At 28.8% G+C, this 26389-nt stretch overlaps 1 protein-coding gene across 1 annotated transcript in view; it reads left to right on the forward strand.

Annotated features, from left to right (window-relative positions):
• Positions 1–1381: 1381 nt before the first annotated feature.
• LOC129985318 (chaoptin-like) overlaps positions 1382–26389 on the forward strand; it is a 66935-nt gene continuing 41927 nt past the window's right edge. The window contains exon 1 of the mRNA XM_056095303.1: positions 1382–1604. The gene's annotated coding sequence lies outside the window, so the exon portion shown is untranslated. The remainder of the gene's footprint in view (positions 1605–26389) is intronic.

Below are 26389 nucleotides of genomic sequence, written 5' to 3' on the forward strand. Positions count from 1 at the left end.
TTACAGACATTGCCAGATTCCAGAAGGTTTACAATTGATCATCAGCTATTATACAAAAAATAAACGAAATAATATTAACAAAATATGTTTATCAAAGAGAAAATCGTTTGCTTTTACTTTTTAATATTATTTTAACAAAATAAAAATGGTAGCAGTTATAAAATGTCTGAAAAGGAATCGTCTGCTAAATGTCTATTAACAGATATAGATTATGATATTTAATAATATAACATATAAAATATAGAACAAGAATATTATAAAAAAGAAGAAAAATTCAGAAAGTGGATCCAAACACAAACTAATAAGCATGACACCGCTATAGTAATACTAAATCATGATGAGCTTAAAAAAAAAAACGAAACACAATAGTGAAATGGTGAAATTTTGGCGAGTTATTTGGCGATTTATCCTGTCATGCGATTAATAACATTCGAAAGTCGAATATGTGATTTAGATGTGTTTTCCCAACCGACTGAAAAGAAAATTTGACAAAAAACTACTTTTGCAGTTATAAAATCCCATACTAAATTTAATATATTTAATTCATTGCGTTTTTGTGTTATCGCATTGATATGTTTCTGGAAATACAGACCAACAGACAGTCAACCCCTCGTTGGATTTGGTTAAACATTTGATTGGAGTCTATACTATAGATGTTAAGTCTGCATACCAAATCTTATCTATATGGCTCTTTTCCTGTTGCAATTATCTTAAACTACATTCGAACAGCAGGACAGACAGACTTCCTCAGAGCGAATTTTTGCTGGAAATCTACAAATTTGGTGTAAGGATCGCATAACCAAATTTCATTCTTCTTGATCAAAGCGTGTTTTAGTTTTTTTTGTCACAGACAGACATACAGACGGATGGACATTTTCTTAAAATATTTTTTTCAACTCATGAGGGGTCTAAAAAACGCAGATTCGTCAAAATTTCGAATGCGAATTGTTTGAAGTTTGCTGTACTTTCTCTATACTATGTGTACGAGAAAGTAAAAAGGTTTTCAGATGATAGTAAGTTAAATTTTCTTACAATTTAGAAACCATTTTCATGTAGAAATCCGTAAGACGTTCCATTTTATCTTCACTCTATTTAGTAACATGTATCTCATGATATTTATTTTTCCTTTCACCGCAAAAATACTTACATTTTTCTACTTTCTTCCACACCCTCCAGGTTCTCGTTTTAGAATAAAATCATCTTAAAGGTAAAACATTCCATAATCGAATTTCTGAAATATCAGACTGGCGGGATTTAGTTTCTACTACTCGCGGCGCATGCGTCAAGGAATGGAGGGGGTAGGAGTTGAGCAGGGTAAAAGCTGCCTCCAACATAGAATCGTTTGGTGAAGGGTAGCAGAAAAGTGCGAATCGTGGTCTTCGTGACATTTCAGTCCGCTCGCTCCGCGAAGTTCTGGAGAAGTTTGCCGCGAGGTGGTTTAGCAACCCTCGAGAGGTTCTGGAGGAAATTAAATTGTTCCCGATTCGGCTCTTTATTAGCGATGAAGGATAATTGCTTCCACTGAACACAAAGAATAGTTGGTAGATTGTTTTGAATGGTTTCAATGAGTTGGACTTGGAAAGGAAATTAGGAACGAAAGGCAGGTAAGAAAAGTTTCTCAAAGTTTGAGATCAAAAGAAAAATGATCATTTGATAAGTCACTGATTCATGAAATTGCATGATTTGCATTCAATTCAATATATTGATTTTTAATTGCATTGAATTGTAATCGTTTTGGTTAATTAATATTAAAAGACATTTTTAAATAGTATATTTATTTAGCTATTTTTAAGAATAATAACAAAACTATAGTTTCTAAATTTAATTTTAATAATTATTTAATTTCAATTTTTGAATTCAATGAATATTTATTGCCACTTTTTTTAAGTTACCCTTTCTTTCCCTGCCCTTTTCTTTCATTTGCAATTCTACTTAAAGACTGGTGAATTCTATTTACCGAAGAGTGTTTGTTATAAGTGATTTTGTTTAAAAAATTGTTTGGAAATGTTTTATTTATTTGTTAATTTATAATTGTTCGATATGAAATATCATTGATTAGTGTAAAATTTTCTTAATGGTTCTCCGAAGAATTTGGTCGCCAAAGCATAAAATAACTTTGATGAATTTTTAGTTATCTATTTTTTAACTGCCAGGATTTGAAAAAACGAAAGAAATATTTTATCAGTTTTTCTACCTTATATTTATTATATGTTATTGATTAATTTAACATTTTCCTAAATTTTTTATTTCCATTTCCATTTCATTTTTTTCAGTTCTTCGATTTTCGATTCGATCTTCAATCATTTTTTTTTAATTAACATGATTAGAATAAAATAAAGAATAGAAGATTTGCCAATCTTTAAGGGCATGAATTGAAATAATTTTTCGAAATGTTTGTTTCAAAAACTGTTTTTTATTATTTTTTCATGTTACTGCACCACTATTATTTCTCCTCCAACTGACTTTGAATTTTTCACTTTGCTTTATATTTTTAATGAGTATATCCAAATATTGAAACATTCATCTCTTAATATTTACTTATTAGAAGGAATAATTTCACTTTTGGACTCGTTAGTTAAGAGGTTTTGAGAAAAATTTGTTTGCTTCCTCCATTTTATATTTTAATAGTTATATTAAACATTTACTTTATATTATCTTACATATATTTTTTTTCATATTCGTTATTTAACAAATTAATTTTTAATTTAGAAAGTATCAATGAATGAGATATTTTCATTGCAATTCTTAACAAATAGCGATCCCAAAGAATTGATTCATTTTTTTAATTTTCTATAATCTTTTAATATACACGTTTCCCTACTTCTTAAGAACATTTTATTGCATTATATAACACCAATGAGCCATTGGAATATTTTTCTGCCCATTATTCGCATTTTTTATTATAAATTATATATATCTTTTATAACAGTAGGAATAAATTCTATCATCCAAAAGGGTCTATATCTTAATTAACTTAATTATGATTGGATTTCCTATCTAAAAAATAAGTATTTAACGTTGTGAAAGAATTTTGAGTAATTATTTTTAATTTTTATGCAATTGTTTAAAATTTTCATATATTATATTAATTACAATGAATTTCTGTTCAAAATTAATTCTTACTTTATCATGCCAATTGGTGTATCAAACATAGGGAATGTCATGTCTTCTTATTATTTCAAACAAGATTCTCTAATGGATGATTTTAAGTTGAAGATGTCGGTATTGGAACTTCATTGTAACCGATTTACATACTGTATTAAATTTATTAGTTGTTTTTTTTTTCATCTGATCAATTTGATGTTTAATATTTTAGTAAATAACTAATTTATCCCATAAAAGAATTTAAGAGATATTTTTAAATATTTTTACGGAATTTGGAATAATTATTTGGTTTTGTTTTAAGTTTTAAAACACTCTTATTTTTTGCTCTATATAACTCTATATCTACTACAATGCGTTGTAATCTGAATTAAATCTAAAGTATTCGATCTCAAGTTTGTATTGTTAAAATATTGAAATATGATAAATCCAAAAAAGCCATTTTTTTTATAATTATAAAGTATCATTCTGAGAATCTGATTGCTGAAAAATGCAAAGCGCTAAATGCATGAAATTAGATCGTCACATCAAAATTGACGATCGTTATCAAATTTGAGTCAGAGCTGTCGAAACATTATTCATTTAACTTTGAAGCTATACCAAAGGAGCATATTTGCAAAAATTGCTTTACACGCATTGCTATTTTATCCATTTAAAAATTCTGAATAACTTTTGTGGTTGCCAAAAAAATATAATTTTTACGAATTTACGAAATTAAATAGAAAAAGAGGTAATAGAAATTCGCTTGCTTAAATAAATATAAATGTATTTGAAAAAAGGTTTTATAGTAAAGAATGCTGGCAATGTATCTTTAAAGGTAATGTTTTTTATTCCTTCGTAATTATTACGGAATCTGTTCAATTCTCGGACACGTTTTGAAGCTTTTTTCAGTAATTTCATTATCAAGCAATTGCGCATATTTAACAGAAAGTAAGCATAAAAATTCATAAGCATAAGCACCTAAATATGCATAAACATATAATAATAGCATATTTAATGGAGATGGTAGATAAAAAGGAGACTGTGAGTACGCATACAGAACTTACGTAAGTCTTTTTTCTTAAATTTGTACTAAATAAGAACTAACTGATTTGAACTAGAAGTAAATTTGATTTAAATTCATTTCGAATGCGTGTAGACTGTGAAGCATGGAAACGAAAAAAAAAAGATCATAAAACTTGGGGGTTAAAGATATGGTGAATACTAGTTTCAAATAAGTAGAAAATAATTATTTTTTAGAATATGGTTAAATATAAAAAAAAAATCCGACAAAATAAGAGATGAAGAATTTTTAAATGACAGCATTATACTTCATGATAAAATAAAATATTTATAGCGTCTTTAAAAAATTCCTGACACAGGAAACAAAAAAAAGGATAAAGTTGATGAACTTTAAACAGTTAAAAAAAATGATACCCGTTTCTGAAGGGTAATCTGATTTAAAATTGAAGAAGTGCTCTAACAGCAGTTTAAGTTAAAATTATATGTAAAACCTCGAAAACTGGATAATCAACCGAAAACAATCAATTTTAAGAATACAAATAATCTGAATTCAAATCAGATTATTTGTATTATACATAGCATTTTTTGTAGATAATAGTTTTTGAAGTTGTATGAATACTCTCAATCCATCAGTATTAAACATCTAAGGGTTTAATTAAATCAAATTCCGTTTACACAAAGACTTCTTTAGAATAGACCTCAATCTGAGTCATAATAAAATGACATCTGAGTCAGCACTCATCCTTTTTGGATTTTCATATCTCACCACAGGGTAGCATATTCAACTCATAAGACAAGAGGTTTTGTCAAGCAGGCTTCAAATCCGCGACCCTCTGGTAAGAAAGTCTGGGTTGTGAGGAGGTTACTGCTATTAGCTTGGAACATTTGGGTTCTAATACAAAACAGAACATTTAATAATCTATTGCCAAATTTCACTTCACTGCGGTTCATTTTAGATAATCTGGAAAATCTAAGTCATTAAAAAATGTCAATTATCGATTCCAGTAAATTTGTATTAAAAATATATCTCGCTTATAAGTATTTCGCTTAACTTAGAAAAAATAAAAACACTCTAACCAAAATTTTAGACATCGTTTGGGAACCTACATAGAAATTGTTACTATCTAAAAGTGATATTAAAAGCGCTTGATTAAAATTATTTCCAGTTTAAAGAGTTATTTTAATTGATTCTGTACATTGTGTTGATTTTGATAATCATTGACCTAAAATGAATATTCATTTAGTATGTATTTTTAAGGCATTGGTTGATTTCTTAGTTAGTTTGCATTTTATTTTTTTTAACACAAGAGCTCTTTAGCCTCTTTGCGCTATCCAGTAGAGTAGTAGAGTAGAAACTTAATTCTGTTTTAAAAATTTATAAGATCATGTATAGTTATATAGATATATATGAAAAATCATGTATTGTTATATATCTATACTTATATAAAGCTCAATGCGTGTCTGTTTGTGCGTGTGTGTGTTGGCGCTCTACAGGCCAGAGCGTTCGACCTACAGCTATCAAATTTGGCACATGCATACCTTGGAGGTCGGGAAAGTGCACTTGGGGTCACTTTTTTGAATTTTTAATTATAATTTTAATTATTAATTAAAAACTAAATTTCCCGCCAAAAAAATCTTTTCATTTCTCCACCGCCAAATGAGTGAGGCTTTAGTTTTTTTTCCCCACCCTAGAGAGGATAGGCTTAAGAAATTTTCGGATACGGATACGGAACGGATTTCAATTTGAAGGCTTAATATGTTTTCGACAGATTATTTCAAACGATTATGTTTATTTTTTTAGTGTTTGATGCATTTAAAACTAAACATTGTTAATTAATCGATCTGTTCATGATGAATCTGAGAAAATTTTGTTGAAAACTTCTTGAGATATTATATAAATTAAGAAAAATATTCTTTAGTGTCCATAAGGTTTAAATACTCAGCGACTCTGTTTTCAGTACTCATATTTTAAAAAAATGCTTCGTTTCAGTAAAAAAAAATATTATTATATTTATTGCAGTTTAATCATTTCCACTTTAATTTAAAGCGTAAATTCTACGGGAGCTAACAGAAAATTAGAGAGATACATATTTTGTTATGGCTGAAGGTCTTTATTTATAACGAGTGAATTATATGACTATTAAAATTTGAAGTTTTAAAATATTTTAATGAAGAATCTATTAAAATTTGAAGTTTTAAAATATTTTAATGAAGAAGCAATTAAAATGTGAGTGCCATAAAATATTTAATTATTAAAATTTTAACGTGCATTAAGATTGGCGAACCGGCTGGTCGCCAAAGGCGGCTAGTATGAAAATAAAGCAGTTAAAATACATAGATAAACGATAAGAATTATATAATTTTAGGACATTTATTTTAGGATCGTATTTTTTTTTTCATAGGATTAATTTATGTAAGCCTATTTATAAAAATAAGAGCTAGTAAATTACATTTATTCATTGTTTAACCCTCGTTATTCTCGGATCGTGTCGATTATCCTTATTTATTTGAGTAATACTAGTTTATTCGCATTTATTAGGATTTTGGCGTTATATAATTTCAATCACTAAGAGCGCCACTCATTTTCAGCTTTGCATTATTCGTTCGTAATCCGACGTAATTCAGAATGTGGATTTATTCTGGCGAAAGTGGATTATTTAAACTAGTTAAAGTTTTCAATTCATGGTAAGTTATTATCTAAATTAATTTCAGCTTAATGAGATTATTTAGTCTTACGAGTGCTTGACAATTTCCAGCTAATACACATTGTCACTCGTGTGTTATCTGGATTAAGGAATTTACGTTATAAGGCTGTCTGTCGATTTTCGATTTTATTTCCCGAAAATGTTACATCTCAAGTCTAATTAGTATATAAAGCCATTCGCTCATTATTAAACAATATGTTCGAAAACTTTCAGCCATCAGAACTGGCAGAATTTGGCCGATTAATATCATCGGCTTATGTTACAGAATTTTCTTGAAACCAGTCATCAAGTATATCTACTGTCTATATAAAATACCATTTTAAATGTATGTCAGACTTTTTATCTCTCACTTTAACTTGAAAATTATCATGGATATTAATTATATGCTGAAGTGCATAAATTCTAGAATATTCAATTATTGTCATGTTGATCTTCTTTGAGTTTGACATGTTTAGCAACTTATTGTAACATGGATGCAATATCATGTTGGAATTTCTAAGCAGTTTACAAAAGATATCGTCCAAACAACGAGCAACAGTACCATTTTGCAAAATGTCATTCGCATTTGGGAAGACAAAATTTACAAAGAAGCTGCTAATTTCTACGCAGCTGAACGTACCGATTGCTTGTCGATTACTATTTGAGTTTGGCCAGAGAATGCAATTCATGCTAAAAGAATGTTTCTCACACTATTAGGGGATCATCATCAAATATCTTTTAAGTATTTTATCAGAATATTTTGCTCGCAGATTTTAACGTAGCCTTATAGAGTCTACTTGCAGAATTAAATTTGACCATTGGTTTTTGCAACTGAAAACGAGACTCATCAAAACATACTACTTTTTCTAGTCATTCAGAGTTAGATGCATAAGATCGTCAAGCTCACGACAGGTGTAGACGCTGAAGCTTCAAGTTGTCTGCTATTAATTTAAATACTCGATAATCTATTAATATATTCCAGAAAGTCAAATTTCATTATTCGGGCCTCAAAGCCAATTCTAGTAAGTGTGCCCTTAACCATCGGATGATGAATTTTAACTACATTTGGTTATATATGTCCTGTGAGGATCCAAAAAGCTAAATGTCATAATCAATTTGATTTTGAAGAACAGATAGTTCGTCTATCTGCAAGATCACATGTACTCAAAGAACTAATCTCGAGCATTCAGTAGATGTTGTCAACCGATATAATATTGTCCCTTTGAGAGGCTATTGCTTACAAGTGGAATTTCTTGCCATTGTAAAGCAAAAATACTATAAAAATCCGAACAACTACTTAAGAGACACAACTTATGCATTGATTTTAATATATGAAACCAGAATTCACCAGCAGTAATGACGCATATATACCTTTTAACCAGTGGCAGCTCGACAACTCGGAAATTCGAAATGATACAAAAGTTATTTGCCAGGTGATTATTACTTCAGTAAAACGCAGTACCACTTTCAGCATAATCTATTACTCATAATAAGCTTAAAATTTTTTAATTCAAAGCCAGATATAAAGTCTGTTCCCTTTTAGAAATATTAAAAAGCCAGTACATGATACAAATTTCTTGTAGTTTTGTCAACAGAAAATTAATACTCATCCAAAAAGGTATAAAATTTTCAATGATTGATCTGTAACATTCATCGCTTTTTAGTTTCTAGTATATGAAGTTTGCAAAGAGTAAGTATTGTAATCGTCAAAATATTTAAAATCTAGGAATCGCATTCTTCGTATCATATCTGTCTGTTTATCAATAATATAACTCAAAAACACTTTGATCAAGACAGATAAAATTTGATTTATATTCTCTACTCCAAAGTCATAGATTTCTATCAAATTTTGAATGAAATACATTCGAAAGAAATCTGTCTCTCTGATTGTTCGAATATAATTTAACATGATAATTACAAAACGAAGAAGGTAAAATGGAAAAAAACTGACACAGACATTTAATATCTAAAGTGTAGATGGATATCAGGTTTGGAACAAATCTTTCAAGTAGTTGTCCGTCTGTCGGTCTGTACTTTCACAAACACGCAAACGCGATAAACCATAAACGGATTGATTTAAATATATGAATTATATGAAGCTTTGTATATTATTATATGACTAAAATTGTAGTTATGTGTTAAGTTTTGCTTTAATTGTTTAAAAGCATCCCAAATACACATTCGATTATCTGTGTTACCTAGTTTCTTAGTTAGCAATAATCCTCCCTCCCCCCCAAAAAAATAAGTAGAATATCTCAATCTAATAGGCTGTTTAATAGTTAATATTCATATATAATAATACATAAATAGAATTATTATGGAACATGCGAGAAAGTTTCGGGTAAACGATTCCTAATAATTGCATGTAGTAATTAATAATAATGGATACCTCCTTACAGAAATGTCTGAATGAAAATAATTTTGAAAATTATCTACACACTTTTTTCTGAAGAGAAAAATTTAACAAAAGAAAATGAATAGCCAATAGAATAAACGCATTTCTATCCAGTCAATAAGGATCGAAACGAATTGAAAAAGACATCACGGCCAATAAGATGTTAGGAAAATAATAATATTAATACACTGAGAGAACGAATGAGAATTTCTGATGAAAGAAAAAATGAAATGTCATTAATTTGCTGCGTTCGTAGCTGGGTCTGATCTGATTGCAGCTCTAGCGTTTCTGAATTGTCGCTCTTGTTTTTACTCATTGAATCAATTGCGAACCCTGGGAGCTTTCATGAATTACTCACAGATCTACTAATACCTGCGTTTGTCTTACTTATTGATTCAATCCCTGCCTTATTTTCCAAATTTTATTGATTTTTTTCCTTGATCATTGTACTCTTAGAGTAAAAAAGTAATAAAAATTTGATCTAAAACAAAAATTAGATTTTTTAAAAAAATGAAGCAACAAGGTGAAAAAAAATATGCGTGATGCAGCTCTGAAGCCCTTATGAAACAGTCGACGCTGTTTTGAAACCTTCGAAAATGTCCAAAGAAAATTCCATATGACTAATTGGTTACGTTTTTGAATTCCGTGTTTACATCTATACAAAAGAACAGACCGACAGACTATCAAACCCTTGTCGGGTTTAGTACCGGATTTGATGTCTAGCTACACTTTAGAGGCTAAATCTCTCTATCAAATCCTATCCAATTAGTTCATTTCGTTTGGAAGTTATTCTATAAAGAAAGTTTGGAAGTTATCCTGAAACCTGACGGATAAGCTTCTTCTGAATAAAGCTGGCTCCAAGTGTAAAGTTCATTCATCTAGCTCAAAGAATTTTAGAGTTATCGTGCTCATAAATAAAGAGAGTGACAAACAGACATAATTCCGAAACATAGTTTTCGTACTTGGGGAGGGGGGGAATCTGCGATGTGTCGATTCATCAAAAGCACGGGTTTGAATTGTTTTGATTGCAGCACTTTACATACTTTGTGCACAAGGAAGTAAAAAGTAAGGATTTCTTTCTTCTACGAAGAAATTAATTAAATTAAAGTAAAACAAGAATTTTACAAATGGAACTTCCGAAAGAAAAAAGGTAAGGTAAATGATTTCAAAATATCAGACTTTAATGGGAAACTAAGATTCTATACAATATCGTTGCTAAAGCTATGGCAGAATCTTTCATGGGATTTAATTTAGCTAAATAAAGTCTGCAAAATATATGAATGAAAATTTTGCTTTGGAAACTGTGAAAAATTGTCATTTGCCAGTCTAGACAGAAGAATCTTTTGATACTCCTTGAATCTGAATTCTCTTCTCTCTACTATTGCAATTCAAGTTTATTTCATGGAAGTATAATGAGGGCCGAGATTACTTTCATGATGGCTTCTATCTTCAAGAAATGCTATGGATGTATTCGAATTTTAGCAAATTAATACTTTTAGAAAAAAAAAAGATATATAGATGTAAGTTAAATAATGCAGTCTTCAATTAAATTTCGTTAGTAATAGATATTAACGATGCCGTCAATTTAAATCCAGACTCATTAAAGTTTTTTTTTTACATTCTTGATACTTTACTAATTAGAAAATTTGTAAGTTATATCTTTCTGACTATAGAGTCTAACAGATGCACATTTCTGAATTAGGTGCAGTGAGGGTCTGTATTAAAAAGAAATAATATGAAGTCAAAAGGTAAAAATGAAAAAAAGAAAATGTAAAAAAAATTCGAGCCCCTTTCCGAAAGCATTATACCATCATTATGTCTATGTCTTGATTAGTTTGTTTGCATATTCGTCTTATTATATTGCGATACGATGCCAATAAAAAAATAAACAGTTAATAGTCATAGCACATATATTTATAAATGTAGTACAGAAAATAATGAAAAATACATTTCGTAAAATAAAATATTTATAAAAAATATTTACAATTTTTTTAAAAACACTCAAGTGATATAAAATCATTTTTATCCAACAGTATAGGCAACAAATATTTTTATCCAACAAAGGCATTAAAATTTCGATAATTTTTTCAGTAAAAACATAGTTTGAATTTTTTTTAAAGTCCTTTCTTAATGGATATATAATACCCATATAATAACTATGCAGTAAATTTAGCAACTCTCGGTGTTATGATTTGCACTATGAGGAGCTTCGAATGATTTTTTATATCATGCAGGTCAAATGACCCATACGCAGTTTAAACATAAAATAATCAGCCTATAAAGGCAGGGGTTATAATTAAAGTAATCCTACTCATATTTATATAGAGATTGTTCTGATGGATTTATTTTGTTGAAACTTGGTACATATGTTAATTGAGTCACGGGGAAAAGATATCAGCAATAAAAATAAATAATTAAAATTTTGAGCACCATGTGCAAAAGTAGCGCACAAAAGACATAAATTAGGAAAACAGAACTTTAATTATTCACATCATTTATTTAATGTGCATTCCATATTCGTCAATCACATGCTAAAAATATGTTATGACTTATATAACAACAGCGCAAAGTGCTTCTTGAGCAATTGTAGCATCATGGCATGTTATTAGTATTTTGAATTCAGATAGAGTCCCATCTTTCTCCATAAATACGAAACTTCAGGAAATCCCGCAATCTTACCGAGTTTACCTTCAGGAATTCCAGGATGAAAATGGAAGCAAAACCATACATCTAAAACCGTTTCAAAACAACAAACATGGTTTTAATTTCAAGATAACGATGTAGCCTACTATTCAATATTAGGCACAAAAAATACAAAATGTAAGAAAAAGTTTCAAGACTATTAAATTGGTATCATAAAAAGGACAATTTTGAAACTGTGTGAAAATTGTACATTAATATCTCCAGAAGAGCAATGCTAAGTTTGACTTAATTTTAATTAATTGAATTTTCAAAAAAAAAATATCATTCCGATGTGCACATTTCCAAACTCCAAAATACATCTGTGACGAGTTTGGTTTTCTAATTCAAACTGATACGCTGGCTTGCTTGTAGAGCGCCAACGTATTTTCTAATTCAAACTGTAGAGCTAATTCAAACTGATACGTTGGCTTGTGGAGCGCCAACATGCACGCACACGCACGCACACACATGCGCACACACACACACACACAAGGTTTAAAAAAGTAAATTGTGAGCATTCTTGCCACGTTGTTAAGGAGAAACTGTTCTTTAACTGAGGGCAGAAAAAAGATAAATAGTTGATAAAATTTAAGATGCAAATAAGAAATCATAACACCCACATTACAGTACATTTTGAATATCTTCAAGATAATTAAAACATTAAAAAAAGGACATTCAGAGTTGCAACTCGTTTCAGAAATGATATATCTTCTTTTAACTGTTGGAAAAGGATAAAGTGAATGTCCTAAAATAACACAGACCCATTTTGGAAACTAAATAGCAGAATAATAATAGCCCCCCAAGAATGAAAAGCACTTGAAAAAACAACACTAAGATGCATCAAATCTATAAAAATGTGGACGAAATCCATTGAATGGAAATCTATATGTCCGTGTGCAATGAATCACGATAACTCAAAAATAATACAGAGTTATAAAGTAAAAATTTGATAACAAAGATTTATCATCGAAATTGTAGGTGTGCGAGACCAAATATGTAGGACGGATTATTAAAAGTCGGTCTATATATTTGCGCGAATGCAAAAGTTATTACCCCAAAACTCAATACTTTATGTAAATGAACTTTGTTATGATGCTTCATGACTCAAATTGTAGTGGATATTTCTCGATTTTGGTACATGCAGAATTTAGTAGGACAGGATATGAATTTGTGGATCAGAGGGAAATAGCAGGAGAACAGAAAAGAAGTGCTAAATAACTCAAAGGAGTGGAGATCTCTTTATATTGCAAAGTTAAAAGAAGGACATTCCAGCTTGGTGTTTGTTTGTTTTTTTTGAGTTTTAGGCACACCGTTATTAGAAGTAGAAATGGAATAATCAAGTCTTATAAGAAGAACGTATAGCCATATAGAATGTGGAATTTTGAATTCTTATAACAATGTATTTCATTTAAATTTAAGGGTATTTTAATCACAGTTTTTTAGTCTTCAATTTGTACCGATAATTTGATAAATATGTAATTTCACAAAAAAGAATTTTTCTTTTAATGTTGTAATGTTATTCTGAATGTAAATTATTATTAAAAAAAGCCCTTAGCCCTTTTGTGTTGATACATTTAGATTCATAATTATTTTGAAAAAATGCGTTTAAAAAGATTTCACTAAAATTGCGCTAAGATATAATTGAAGACTAAACACCTTTCTAATATAATTCTTAAGATTTTAATGGCAAGCACGTCCGCACTTTGTTTTATCGCTTATGTCAACGTTGCAATCGTTTGAAGTTAAGGCCATAACTATTCTACTCTTATTTTCGTCTTCTTCACGCCTTTTATCAGCCATTATCCATGAAAAAAAAAATGAAGCAATTTGCGCAGAATTTCCGGCTATTATGTGCCAAGAAGAATTTTAGTGAACACGTACTTTTTATATGTAATTCACTGAGGTTCTACTGGCATTAGTTTGATTGTTTTCATGAAACCGTCTTTGATCAAGCGATAAATTCCCCAAACATTGATTCAAGTTCTGTATCTACATCTAATTTTCAGCTGCCATAAATACATTCTCCAACAGATTAATTTGTTCAGTTTTGCCGAGATTCTAATCTGAAAACTACGCCTGAAAACAATTGAGTATATTATCCCTACGTATATTACTTTTATTTAGTTTTGGACGTTTTCCAATAAAAAATTCTACTCTAAAATAGTTAAGAGCAGGCGTCGTGAAAGTGAACTGTCGTTTTGGGATATCTATCCCAGTAAGACAACTGCTGTCTTTTTAAAGGCACAAAATAAAGGAGACTTCATGTTGCATAATTGCTGGGATAAAATGAGATATAAAGGTTTCGCGTGTTTAATATTGTTTGCACTATTCCACTTTGGCCAGATGTATCGCCAGGAATATTAAATATTTAATTTCAGTTAATTCATTTAGATATAATTCATGTTCATGATTCCATCAAATTTTAAAGCATTAAAGTTGTGTTATTTTAATTGTTTTACATATGGTCTATTCACAGTGTGCATGAACCTTTCTAATGGAGACTAGTCCTATGACATCATAAATGTATTACCATAAAGTGTCATCTATCGTCTAAATTTCGAGGTATTATAACTTCATTTATTTTTATTCTTCTTCTAGCTTTAATTTTATCAGGAAGCTGAAGGGAATTTTATTGTTTTATAAAATCCTTTGTTTGTATACTTTTGTAAACGTTAAAATTATTGTTAAAAACACTTTTGGAAAATAATTTTTAAGCAGATTTTTTAAACTTTGGTTTCTACTAGCAGGATAATGATTTGAGATTTCTGTCAGTTGAGAAAATGGTTATTCACAAAATGCAACGGCTGATGCAATGAAGCTAGACAATAAACAAATAAATGAATGAAGCCTGTAGCATAATCATGTTACGATGTTTTAACTATAATTTCGAAAAGTACGAAGCTTTTGATTCAATCGATAGCATGCTATAAATTTTGCAAAGTTGCAAGTTTACATGGATTAGCTTTTCAAATTTTGGTAGAAAAGTATTGGCGTTTATAATTTACGTATAGTGGTTTTAAAATATTTTTACATTTATACTTTCATAATATTTATACATATATGCCGCTTAAGAATGCGTAACTTTTCCACAGTATTTCCCAAGCTCACCAAACTTTTATATCTGGACCACAAATAACATTAAAAAGGTTAATTTTGTGGTCAAGCAGAATTTTTAATGATGCTTTTTTTCTAATTATTTAAAATTGTTAGTCAAAAAGTATTAAACCATTATTATTAAGACTTCTCGTTAAAATTAATGAAGTACTTTATTAAATTCTTCTTTATATATATATATATATATATATATATATATATATATATTATATGTATGTATTCCTATTTAATTTTTGAATTCGCGATTTTACAATTCTAATGTGTTAGATTTCAGAAAGTTTTTGTAACTGTATATTCTAAATGGCAATATATTATTTTCAGAATTTAATAGATAAATAAATTAATTAATTTGATTAAATTTTGATTTTTTTTCCAAAATTACCATCTATAGAATAATTTGAAGAAAAATCCATTTCAAGAATCTTTTATATTCATAATAATAAATTATAAATTATAGACTAAAAAAGTATAAAAACTTTTACAATAAATAAATCTTTACTTTTCTCTATGTTAATAAGATTTTGTTTTAAAAAACTGCTACTTAATAAATTTATATAAATAAAGTATTAAAAATTTCTTCCAGTGAATCAGTTTCATATATAAATATACAGATGGGAATGTGAAAAATTCATTTTCCAAAAAAGACATTACGTAGAGGGTTTTGAGTCAAACTGGCGATACATTCTAACTCCTAATGCAGACATTTTAAATATATTAAAGAACTAATGCATGTATTGTGTTAGGAATTTCTATGTTTATGTCATTAAGCATTAAAAAAGTCAAAATTAGTTTTCAGTTTAAAAATAACTCGTGTTATATCATTTTAAGACAAACTATAGAAAGGATATTGAATTTTGTCGGAGTTGAGTATTAAATAACATACTTACTGCTTAATCGAGTTCTAATGGTTATTGTAAATTAATTAGCGAATATCTAATATAGAAGGGAAGTTATTAATTGTAAAGAAAATTAAATATGTTTAAAACTGCAGGATTTTTTAAAAACTTTTTTTTGGTGGTGGTGGGGAGATTTTAACATTTTTTTGTTTTTGTGTTGTCTATAAATCGCTTTGTTTCTTTAGATTACTAAACTAATAATCATACTGCTGAATTTTTATTAGTTTATTTATATTAAAGATTATTAATTTTTTTTTTATTAGAGATAGTTTATTTAGATTAAAGATTATTAAATTTTTGATGATTTTATTAGTTTGTAATATTTAATAACTAATATTTTAGTAAAATATTTGATTAATTTGTCAAAATAGAGGCAATTTGTTGGCAAATTGTCTTAGAAATTATTGAAATATATTTTGATAATAATGAAGTTTTATCAAAAGTTTATATATTTATAATGAAAAATTTGTATTGTTGCATCGTCTTGAAGATGAAATTTTGTAAGTAATTCTGGAGCTTCGAGATTATGTTCGAATGTGTATTCTGGATGAAGATAAACGAATTAAAATTTTCACATTTCCATTACTAGTCATTTAATTGTTTTCAGTAAATTTTGATCTTTGACCAGTAGCGCCATCTGATGACAAATTTGTCAACATTAATTTAATGATTATAATTTATTAAAATAAATTATAATCATTAAATCATGTTTTTTTTTATTTAAATCATGTTTTTTTTAAAAATTTCTATACATTTTTACTTAACCTCTCTTGTTTCAAGTTTTTAAAATAAATAAATAAAATCTGTCAATTAAAATAAATATTGATTCCATACTCTTTATGCTTTCTTGTAATAAACAAAAGAGGAAAATTAATTTCATTATATCAAAATATTTATCGTGAATGATAAATTCAGAAATAAAAAGAAACTATTATGCCAAAGGCGAAATTTCATTTTGTAAAAACCGTTTTTGTGATATTTATTATTAATTTAAGGGAGTAAATATAAATGCAGGCGTTACCCTTGCTTAATTGGCAAGACGAAATATGACTCCATTATTCAGCATAGTACTTCACGCTGTTAATCAGGTTCACCACTCAATATCAGGGGGGGCTTTCACCATGCAGAGCAGATTGAATTAGTAGAGTGATTCTGAGCGACACCAAGTGTAGTAGCGGGTTGTTAAATTAAATTTGAGGTAGTGACAGGTAACTGAAATTACCCGTATTTGCGCTTTGGTTGTTCACTTATTCTGTGGCCATATTTTTTTTAATCTTAAATGTAGAAAAATAATCTTTTTAAATTCCAAAATTATGTTTTCTAACGAAATAAAACTTTAATTTTTTAAGCCACAGTATGTCAATGATTTTGCTGGAAAATTGTTAAGAGCCTCTGGCTTTATTTCGTATTTATTATGGACCATTTATTTTGAAAGTGGTGTAAGTGCATCAGAAAAATGAGATATCATAAACTGATTAATTTTAATTAATGGTCTTTTTATTAATTAACTGAGATGAATTGTGATTAATTTAATTTAACTTTTTTAAAAATTTATAATTGATTAATATATAACATTTTAATAAATGATAATGGTTTTCCCTATTTAAAATTGGCCAACGATTTATTATGAAATCCTGAAATAGGAGAAAAAAATGGACATACCACTTTCAAAATAAACGATCCATTTTATTGAATAAAGAAATAAATGCCCGATGAAAATAAACCCAAGGGTGAGTGGAATTTTTCATAGTGTATAATTCAAATATGAAAAATATCTTAAATTTTCTAATTAATTAATTGGTTGGTTAGTTGATTTAATGCCCTTCTCAACGTCTTTTAACGTATCATTTAATTCCTTCAGTTGATGGTTTTAACATTTTAAAATAATTTACAGTTTTTAAAACCTTTTAGATGCTATTGAAAAAAATAAAACAAAAAATGGTTTCAAAATACGAGTTTGAAACCATGAGATCTTAAATGTGTTTTTAAAAGCAGAATTTTTTGCTAATGAAAAATAGGGAAGGGAAAAACAAAATCTTAAAATCACAAACCACAAATAGAAATAATCTAAATAAATTGGAATTTTATTTACATTTATAATGTATTTATCATTTTTTTTTGAATATATAAGACTTTCATTTTTCGTTATATTCTTTTAGAATTTGATTTTATTATAGTATTTTTTAACTACAGATAATCATATTTTATCGTTTGTATTATTGTTAAAAAAAGGATTTTCTGCTTTCTATTAAATTAACAAAACAGCGTTTGTAAAATCTGTTTATTTGATTTTCATTGTTTTCTGATTTATAATCGTTAATACATTTCATCGTTCGTCCTTATTATTAACTATTATTACTTTTAAACTAATATAAAATGAAATTGTTTATATATGATTAAAATTTAATTAAAAGAAGGGATGATATGATTAAAGGAAAATATTAAAGCTCCATATAAATTTCAGAGAACAATAGACTACAAAATTTCAAAATTCTATTTGGAAAGAAAGTGAGTAATACTTTAGTTATAAAATTTCATCTAAAAATAGAATCTCTTAATATGAAAGTAATTAAGTTCAATAAAAGTAAAGCTTAAAATAAGATAATATGAATGGAATAAACATAAAATCACTGCCTAACCATGATGGTGTGCAAACATTAGAGTGCATTTGAAAACAGAAATAAAATCATGCCGGCACAATTTCCGTTTTTTTCCAGGTCCCGCTATGGAACACTATATATAAGAATGAAAATCGATACTTTAAGTGGCTAACCGCTTTGATCGTGACTTTCAATTTCTACCCAACACTCGTGATATCTCAAAGAAAAGAGAGATATATATAGCTGAATTGCCACTAGCTTTATGTGAAAGTTAAATGAGTTACAACAATTGTGAAAGAATGGACATCCTTTTCCAAATTACGTTATTTATTATTTATTATATTGATGATAGTTTTCTAGTTTACAGGGAGCAAAAAATCTTTAGATTGTTTCCAATAAATAAATTACTCTTTTGCAATATATTAATACTAATATTTACTATCTTTTCTAACTTTTCATAGATACTGACAATCTAGTCTTCGTTGCACTCTGATCATTATGATTTTATGATTTCTTTTTTTATTACCTACAAAGTCGCACATCGTTGTTTAAAAAAAAATCTAGTTTCTTCTTATAATATCAATGGATGACAGCATCCTTTGTACCAGGATTACTAGGAATATGGTCTATCTTTTAAGATAAGTTGAATGGTGAGAATTAATCAGTTTTAAAATTGTTGATGTGGGGAGAATGTTTGATTAAGTAGAAAATGAAGTTCCGTGACACATGTATCCTCTGTATTAATATACCGTACGGGTAATGGCACATAACCACCTTTGGTCTGGGATTGTCGGATTGATAGTTATCATTTAAGATAAGTTGACTGATGTTTTATTGTAGCAAAATTTGTTGACATGAGAAAAAAAAAAAGCTTTCATGAAGGTATCATATGAAGAAGCGGAGTGTGAAAATCTCCACTGTCATCTTATTTTTGTGATTCCGCTATAAAGTCATCATGTCCCTCCTCAATAACCAGTGTACAGTTACAAATTAAAATTGTCAAAAGATTATTAATCTATTCTGAACGGACAATACAATGAATCCTGTTCTTGACAACAAATTTGAGAATCATCTGGCGTCTTTGGCTATAAAAACATTTTTGGAAGATTTTTCTTTACAATAATAAAAAAACACAGCATAGAAGCAATATCACATATTCGTATTTGCATACAACGATACGTAAAATAAAATTTTATTATTGAGAAATATAAAGAGTTGCCGATGGCTGCATAAATTTCTCAGAAATTTTTATCCAAAACATGTACACATTTCACCAACAATGAAAGATCCGACTTAAATCAAGCCCAAAAGTAGGATTAATTTTCTGTGGAATCAGGCTTAAAACCAAAGAGAAGAACACAATCTTATCAATCAGAACACAGACTTAACAATCAGAACACAAACTTATAATCAAACAAACGTGGTTGCATTCGTTAATTTGCAAGTATACAACAGGTCTCAAATTTTACAACAACCATATTTTGATGATATATAATAAATATGTAAAAATTCTATACATAACTTAATGCAAATAATAAAAGCTTAAAGTCTATGCAGAGCTCTGAACTTTTAATAGTTCCAGAGCCAACTCACTCAAACGAGCCACCATAAGCAGATAACTTAATATGCTATTTACATACTGCAATCTTTAAGATCTCAAACAGCTCCTATTTTAATTCGATGATTAATTTAGTTAAATTCCCATCCCAGTCACTGAAGAATTCCACTATAGTTTTCCTGCCCAGAGGGTCAAATCTCTCAAGAGACAGGCATATCTCGAAATTTCTCTACGCTCCAGACTGCATATGTTGGATTTTAAATAGCATCCATTTAATTCATGGCATAGTTTTCTTAATATTCATGCGCAGTTTTGGATTCTAGGACGCAATTAACTCAGTATTTTTTATTCATAATTAAACAATGAATAAAACTTCTGAACTGGCAATTTCAGTTGGATAATGTTTAAAAAATAGCAATGAAGGCTTTATCTATCGAATATTTCACGAAACGCTTTTATTAATTGGATTAAAAGGTAAATTATTTAAAATTATTTTCTAATTCATTTTTTTTTCTCTTTTCCTTTTATTATTTTTATTCTTTCAAACAGTAGTTCATTTATAAATGTTACAGAATTTCGATTTTTTTTTCTTCTGAAATCTGCAACCAAGTGGCCCTTGCTGATATTGAATAAGAATTTAATTAAATTAAACAAATAAATCATATTATAAAAATAATAAAATACTGTATTTTAGGATTAGTTCCCCTTCCTCATCCAGATGGCAGCGAATTCCCATTGTCTTGAAAATTATAAAGAAAAGATTTTTTGTTTTGCTTGACAGCCAAGAAAAGTAGACATTCACGTGGTGTGTGAGGGATCAATTGCTCGTAAGGGAAAGCAGAGTAAATTTATTTAAACGATCAAGGGGAAACCCAGGAGTTTCTTCTGAAATTAATAGTTTATGAAGAAAATTATTTTTATTGTCTTTAAGAAATATTCGTAACCGTGATATGGAATTGCTTATCTAAAATTGTGTAAAAATAAGGAGTGGCACAAAGTGAATAAATGGATGACTAATCCAGGAAACTGTTTCCTGATTTTTCTTGCGTAGAATTTTCTATTTTTTTCAAACAGGAGCACTGGGTATGTGCTCACGAACAGTGCAGAAATACTTTTTTAGGGAAATACCCCCTATATTCGACACTGTAGTTTTATAGAATATTCGAAAGTGTTCTAGATTTTTAAACTATTTAATCGAAAAGTTGGTAAAAAAAAATTATAAGAAAATTCTATCTATATATGAAATTATTAAAGTTAAAAAAGTACAAGTAAAAAAAAACAAATTCGATTGAAACTTTACGCAAGGCTGTTATATCCAAATAAGAATACATTAAACTGGATGGTGCAGTTCAAATATAAATTTAAAAATGACAGTGTATCAAAATTTTTAGCTATTGACTGACTTTCTTATATAGGTCATTTATGTATTGCAGTACAGTACTTTCCGTGAAATAAGAAAGTAACATCAATAAAAAATGCATTTAAAAACAATACTTCATTTAAATAAAAAAATAATAATTTAAATGCATTGTTAAATGTAAGAAACGAACAAGATTATCAATTATGAATAGAATTAAGTAATGAAATGACATTGAATGAAAATAATTAAATTATTGAGACTAAAAGTTTTAGGCAAAATTGATGCGTGCTAGCCCAAACTTTTGCGGACGACATAATTTCCATTGTGGTTTTTGAATTAAAATCAATAAGTACAAAGAAGATTGCAAACATAGAATAAATATTAAAAATAAATCGAAAAAGTAGTAGTTCACTTATAAATATGAAAAATTCAATATAGATAGAATACTTTCCACATTTAATAACAAAATCTTTTGCCATTTTCTCAATTTCATAATTACAGGATTGAAAATTGTATGACCAAGGATTGATTAATTTTATTATAAACCAATCGTTCTGAATTGAATTTCAAAAACTGAAAGACTTTTCCATGTTTTCTTAAAAATTTCCCATTTGATAAACAAAAAAAAAATAAAGATTTGACAAAATGTCGGTATTAAGATGAGAATTCTTTAAAATATAAGTATTAGATAGAATAAAAAAAATTAAATTATGCACAAAGTAACATAAATATTAACTTAGAATTAAAAATTAAACTGAAGTTATGCTTTCACTTTAAAAAATCCAACTTAATTCAATAATTTAAATATAATATAGCAACATATAATCGATTTTAATAAGAATTAAAATATCTAGCCCTTGAAGAATGGAAACATATTTTTCTTTGAATGCCATGATTTTAAATCAACAAATACAAGAAATAATTTGGAATATATTTATTATTTTTAAATAACATTTAATTTTTTCTTTAAATTTTCAAAACTTTTTTAAATTGTGAAAACAAGAATATATCGATATTCTTTTCATATATTAGGCTCATAAATATAGATATTTTTTATTTTTATTATTTTATTTTCATTTTAAATTAAGATTTATTGTATCACATTATAAAATATGAATGATAATTAACGTCGACATTCTTCGCTTTAACTACAAAATTTTTACCATTATTTATTTGATCGACTATGACAAATCTTTTTAACAAAAAACGAAATAAAATGTTTAATGCTTAAAACGAAAGCACTTATGTAAGAGGATTATAAGTTTTAAAACTATGAGACATTTATTCCCTCTTTAGCAAACATAATGTAAATTGATTTCATATGCATGCTTGCATAAAAAGATGAGGCAAACTTTCAGCTTTGCTCCAGGCAAAAATGACTCTTCAAATTTTCATTTATTTTCATATTTTTAAGCAAACTACCTCCATTATGAATTTTCGATTACACGTTCAGCGTCAACATCATTAATTATGCAATATAACTTTTGAGGTTTTAAAATCAACGCGTCCGTGCCATTTTTGAGCTATTTATCCGTAATATCATTAACACCTTATTATCTGCTTTCGTTTTAAAACTTTTTAAAATGAATGCATTTTTCATAATTAGTTCTATGCGATCCAGAGTTTTAGAAGATAGAAGGTTTAAAGCAAAGTTTGAGAGAACGAAGATAAAATCTTGAAACCTACCGTAATATATAAATTAGTTATTAATATTTAACATAATTTCGACCTTAATTAATTTTTTTATATATATTTTGACACATAATGCGAATCCGAGAATTTATGATGTGGTTTCAACACTCATTTTTTTCACATCATTGTATTTCATGCAATTTTTGAGAAAATATAGTTAAGTTTGAATTTTTAGTTAATCTGATTCTGAATTACATAACACAATCGATAGGAAAACTTTTTTCTGTTATATTTCGTTAAAAAGAAAATCTTTTAACTTGTATTCTAAGCAAATAAGTGAGATAAGTGCTGCAAAAGTATCTTTAATTATTGATGTCTAACATGAATTAACTTTCCAAATGTCGAAGATTCTCTGACAGTTAATTTATACTGTCTTTATATCAGAATACAAATGTTTATATCCATATAGACGGTAATGAATAGAATTATTTCATGGAAATATTAAATCTTATAATGTTTTTAAGTTAGTATAGTATCTGCAAATTGCATAATACAATTTTTTTAGAAAAAACCCGCAAAAAATCTTTGAAGAGATTAAAAAGGAAACCGTTGAATCTAATTTTATTAAATTTTCAATACGTTGCTAATTTTTTGAGATTTTTAATTTTTTTACAATCTTTTAATGAAATAAAAATTAATTTCAATTTTCAGTTTCTCATCGATACTTTCGAAGTATATATTCCTTCACAAAAACGTTTTGCGCCAGTTTAAAATTTAGTGTCCAAATTTATTTTGAATCTATATTTCAAAAAGATTTTCATTTCACAATTATTTTTGTACACTTTTGTTTTGAATTTAAAGGAAATAACTCGCATTTTGCATTATTTTGATACAAATTTATGAAAAGTTATTTTAAAAACATTTTAAGTTTTTGTAAAGCTGATTTTGAAACGACTCCAAATGGCATAAAATAGTAAATGATAAAATAAATATGCTGCTGCTATAAAGGTACACATTTTCTTTCACTAACTGACTTTCGCAAACATATAAAAACCATATAAAAAAGTTTCGTCAATAGCAGAAATGTGCTTTAATTCTTTTATTTTTTTTATTTTTGCACTCATATTTTGAGAAATACAAGGTGTCATTAAAAAAATTTACCGATATACGACCTCTAGTGGACACCCAATCAAACTTTCTTGATGAGAATTCAGATATTGTTATTCAGAGGTATAAGCATGGGATTTTGTGAACGGCAACACAGTGGCTTTCCCGTTCACGGTTATAGATATAGAAACTCAAAATGTTCAAATGACAACCATACTTTTTCCTGTCGCAAAATGTTCAGCAGATGTGAAAACCCTAAACAGATTTTGAACGATACGTGCATCACAAAAAACGTACAAAATACAGCTCTACAAATGACCAAAATAAACAAACAAAAAAGCTATCAAGTGCGTGGAGGTAATTTACATATGACAGACGTAAAACACAAATCACTGATGACAGCACAGATCGAAGAAAATGAATTTTTTTATTTGCATAATACGTTTTCCTTATGTTTCTTATCATCTTCAATTACGCATTGTATAAAGAGAATGAAGACATTAAAGCCGAACAAAACATAGCATGACAGATGTTTGCAATCTCACATTTGTTAAAGTCTTTCCTTTGAAATCCTGCAAAGCTTGCAGATTGCTCATGTACACTCTAGATTTGAATATCCCACGAACCAAATCTTTTCTTTACTTTACTTTTTATTTTTTTGAAAAGGAGGAGGGGAGCGTTCCCATCTCTATTTTTTGTGCTTGCATTACGCCTCTGTTTTTCGTGATACACATACCGTCTCAACACTTCTTAAGATTTTTGCATGTGTCAAATATGTTTGAGACGGGAAAAAAATTAATTGTCATTCAAAATTTCTAGTTTCTGTATCAATTACCATAACCATTCAAGCCACTTTGTAGTCGTTCTCAGAATCTCGAACTCATACCTCTAAATAACTGTATCTGAAATCTCATCTTAATTAGTTGAACGGACCGTCCGCAAGAGTTCCATATACTGACAGAATTTCTTTTATGATCACCCTATAAATTATTCCGAAGTAATGCAACATCTCCCCTTGAAATCCAAGATCTTATAAACACTCGCTATCAAGTATTAAACATGCTCTTTAAATGCAAAAGCATGAACATTGTAGAAAAATATTATAAAATTTCTATATATATTATAATACAAGGGGTGTTCAAATGAAAAGGTACGAAATGATACTGTGGGTATAAATGAAGATTTTATTCAAAGCATACACCATAGGGCTGAGCACAACTATCCCATTGATTAACGAGCCGAAGGATTCCTGGTTCCCAGAATTCCTGTGGCCGTGACAAGATCCAATCCTTTATAGCATCCTTGAGTTCGCACAAGGAAAACTCGAGTGCGAGTCGAAGCACTTCGTTTTCAGAAGTTTTTTTTTCAGGGGACTAAACACATGAAAATCGCAGGGTGACATGTCCGGGCTGTAGGGCGGATGGTCGAGATGCTCCAACTTGAACGTGGCCAGTTCCGCGTGTGTGATCCTGGAGACGTGTGGACTTGCGTTATCATGCAGCAGAACCACACTCTCCGTAAGTAGCCCCGGTCTTTTGCTCTTGATGGACTTGAGTAGTCTTCGGAGTATCTCACAGTACACATCGGAGTTTATGGTTCTTCTGCGCTCGAGGAACAAGTAGCGGATCTGCCACGTCAACTGGACGGCGCTCTTTATAAAAGCCTCTGCTCTCCCCGGCGCATGTGGGCCCCCGCGCATGATCCGATCTATACTGGTGACTCCAATCGCATCCCTAGATGTCTCACTACGTTCTCCCACCATGGCCCGACTTAGCCCAATTGCGTCCGGGGACAAAAACTTCTTTGTGCCCGCTTTGTCTTTTTTTGTTTTTAAAAAGCAATATTAAAAAAAGTTCATTAAAGAAGGAAACGTAAAATAAACTTTATAGTCGATTTGGGGGCCCTCCTCTCATGTGGGGCCCGGGGCAACTGCCCCTTATGCCCCTGCCTTAGTCAGGCTCTGTCTCCCATAGCGGTAGAGGCAAATATGTTAACGGTTACGTTGTTACGACGTTTCGTACCTTTTTATTTGTACACCTCTTGTATCAGTAAACTAGAGGAATATTATAATTGCTAGCAATAAATTATGAAACTATTAAAAAACATCCAAAATATAGAGTACAATGTTCCAAAAGAAAGAATCTGTAGTTGTAAAGCAGAAAAAAATAGAGAAATATAGTATTATTAAATTGAAAATAAAAAAATTCTTAATCCGATTTATATTTATCTTAATTTAAATATCTGTGAAATATGCTAA

This window comes from Argiope bruennichi, chromosome 9 (assembly GCF_947563725.1).
Source record: "Argiope bruennichi chromosome 9, qqArgBrue1.1, whole genome shotgun sequence".
NCBI classification, from domain to species: Eukaryota; Metazoa; Arthropoda; class Arachnida; order Araneae; family Araneidae; genus Argiope; species Argiope bruennichi.